Raw genomic sequence first — 3,511 nt, forward strand, 5'->3', positions numbered from 1 at the left:
GCAAGCTGGTGCAGCCACTCTGGAAAACAGTATGGAGGTTCCTCAGAAAGTTGAAAATAGAGCTACCATATGATCCAGCAATTGCACTACTGGGTATTTACCCCAAAGATACAAAAGTAGGGATCTGAAAGGGTACATGCACCCCGATAGATATGTTCTTGACATTGAAGTCCACATTGTCCCCAGCAAAAGCCTCACTCAAAGCTTCATGGTTCATTTCAACAGATTTTACTTCAGTTGTGACATTGACTAAAGCAAAGGAGACCACCATTGACAGGTTTAAGAACACCAATCTCCACCTGGGCCATAGGGACAGTACCAATACCACCAATTTTGTAGACGTCCTGGAGAGACATACGCAAGGGCTTGTCAGTTGGACGAGTTGGTGGCAGAATGCAATCCAGAGCTCCAAGCATGTGGTTCCACTGGCATTCCCATCTTTATGGGTGACTTCCCATCCCTTGAACCAAGACATGTTAGCACTTGGCTCCAGCATGTTGTCACCATTCCAACCAATAATTGGCACAAATGCTATTGTGTCAGGGTTGTATTCAATTTTCCTAATGTAGGTGTTGCCTTCTTTAATGATTTCCTTACATCTCTTCTGGCTATAGGATGACTCAGTGGAATCCATTTTGTTAACACCGACAATTAGTTGTTTCACACCCAGTATGTAAGCCAGAAGGGCATGCTCACAGTTCTGCCTGTTCTTGGAGCTACCTGCTTCAAGTTCACCAACACCAGCAGCAACAATCAAGACAGCACGGTCAGCCTGAGATGTGCCTGTAATCATGTTTTTGATAAAGTCTCTGTGTCCTGGGGCATCAATAATGGGCCCATGACACTCAGTCTCAAATTTCTGCAGAGAGATATCAACGGTAATACCCTGTTCACGTTCAACTGTCAGTTAATCCAAGACCCAGCTACACTTGAAGGAGCCCCTTCCCGTCTAGCAATCTCCTTCTCAAATTTTTCGATAGTTTTCTTGTCGATTCCACCACGCGGTAGATCAGATGACCAGTAGTGGTAGACTTGCCCAAATCTATGTGTCCAATGGTGACAATGTTGATATGAGGCTTTTCCTTTCCCCCTTTCGGTTTAGGTTTAGCGGTGAATTGCACGACACCTGTGTTGTAGAAGCAAACCCATTGTGAAAAAATAGTAGATGGTATTTAAAATCATGAGGCAGAATGGGATCACTTAGGGAGTAAATATAGGTAGAAAAACAAATCTCTTTAATGAGATAGACTTTACCCAGAGTATTATAGCTAAACCACTACCTACATGACAGTCTCTCCTCTTCCTCCATCTCGGCTTATACCCATGCTAATATAAACAAAACACCATTTCACCTTATATTCTTTAGAAAAATCTAACTCTTATCAATACTTTAAAATTCAGCTTAATCATCACATTCTCCATGTATCTAGAGAATGGCCGAGTTGTCATTTTAATAGAAAATTATAGACTCACACACTAATCCCCCTTTATTTAACTTACATTCCTGTAGTGTTATTGTCTTCTGTATCATCTCTCTCACCCATCAGATCATGAACCTTCTAGAGGCGAGGATCACATATTTCCCATGCCCAGCCTTCCACTTGAAAATTTGAAGACACTTAGGGTATAAATAAATAAAATAAAAAGAAATAATAGTAGAAAGTAAGAGGGGAAAAAGGATAAAGAGAGTTTGCAGGGAAACAGTGGAAAGGGATGTGGGGGAGGGAGACAAATATATATTTTATCCAGTGTGTAAGGCTGGTTCTGAAAAGCTGCTTGCAATTTTTACAAACATGGAATACATACTGTATAGCTTAGCAGAACATGATTCAATTTCCTCTTCTGTGAAATGAGAGTGTTGAACTAAGTCCCTTCCAGCTTTAAAATGCAAAGGCTTTATGACTCTCAGATTCCCAAGTGAAATATGATCTGTGATTCGTGTATGTTTTTTCTTCTCCGTGTGTGGTCATGCCTGGTCATCTAAAGCCCTCTTGCCAGCCGGGGATGCCGTCACCACCCCTGCTTCCTCTTATGTCCTCTCTGCCCTGATTTACTAGGCTTTAATACCATCCTTATTTTACACGTTATTATTGCCTCTCAAAAAAAATGCATGTCTGCTGTATTTGCAATTTTTGTTTGCTCTGTGTTGCCTTGACTTCCTTTTTCACTTTGTAAAGCAAAAGAGAAGAAAACCAACCAAACAAAAGCCCTCTTTTTTCTCTCTTTAAAAAAAAAAAGAGAGAGAAACAAAACTTTGACATTAGGCAGAAAGATGATCAGTAAATACTATCACTTAAAAACTGCTGAAGAGGGGCACCTGTGGCTCAGTCGTTAAGCGTCTGCCTTCAGCTCAGATCATGATCCCGGGGTCCTGGGATCAAGCCCCACGTCGGGCTCCCTTCTCGACAGGAGGCCTGCTTCTCCCTCTCCCACTCCCCCTGCTGTGTTCCCTCTCTCGCTGTGTCTCTCTCTGTCAAACAGATAAATAAAAATCTTTAAAAAAAAAAAAACTGCTGAAGAAGACATTGGATAGGAAAACGTGACAGGATTTTGCCATCATTATAATTCATTCACATGTGGTGTTTCAGAGAAGCTTGCCGTTGACTGCTACTGCTCCATAGTTTGCCATTTATCATCAAATATTAGTTAATAAAAGACCTGCCTTTATCCTCTTGTCATCTTTTCTGCTTCCCTCAAAGGTCGCTGCTGAAGTATAAACCAGTGGAACATGGCCTTGATATAGATTTCATTATAAACTGATTCCATGTAATGCAGCCTGCACTGGTGACTTAGTTCTGAAATTAGGCACTTTCTATACCAATTCTAAAAGCTCAAAACCTTTATTTTTCTTCCTAGATTATAGAAAATCCCATGGAGAGAAGTATTAGATTTAGAATTCAGGTGTTTACGGCGAGGTGAAATAAAGCTTTAAAGTCTAAAACTCATTAAACTAAAACATATTAGGTCAACTTTTAAATCCGTTTCTTACTCGGTGCTTAAAAAAAAATAACACAAGCCCATTAGTCTTCCTGTTCTTGTCAAATACACAACCGGGAGTTGATTTTCCATTAGAGAGGAGATTAAATTTAAAAACCAGAATAATGGAAAGTTTAAGGAATACCGAGTAAGTCATAATATATTTGTAAACTAAATCCTCCTTTGCAATTGTTAAGTGATTAAATAAATCATATTTTAGTATACTGCTTTAGCACCAATATGATTATTTTTTGCAACACCAGACCTACTTTCCTACCATTGGTTGTATATATTAATTCAGAGTCATTTCAACCAACCAAATGGCAGGTGCCTACTGAATTTTTATAATGTGATCAATGCTGTGTTTGGTTCTATAGAACAGTAGCTTTCAAACTTTTTGAACTAAGATCCACAGTTTAGAAATGCATTTGTATTGTGAACCAGCATTCATGCACACAATTCAACAAAAAGAAAAGTTTCATGAAAAAAACCTTAGGTTTATATAGCGAAACATTCTGATGTTGTCTTTGCTTTC

The 3,511-nt window shown here is 39.4% G+C and overlaps 1 pseudogene; it reads right to left on the reverse strand.

The window, feature by feature from the left end:
• Positions 1–10: 10 nt before the first annotated feature.
• LOC102734814 (elongation factor 1-alpha 1 pseudogene) lies at positions 11–1,309 on the reverse strand (annotated as a pseudogene).
• Positions 1,310–3,511: the final 2,202 nt, after the last annotated feature.

This window comes from Leptonychotes weddellii, chromosome 3, assembly GCF_054177405.1.
Source record: "Leptonychotes weddellii isolate Sample4059 chromosome 3, ASM5417740v2, whole genome shotgun sequence".
In the NCBI taxonomy this organism is placed as follows: Eukaryota; Metazoa; Chordata; class Mammalia; order Carnivora; family Phocidae; genus Leptonychotes; species Leptonychotes weddellii.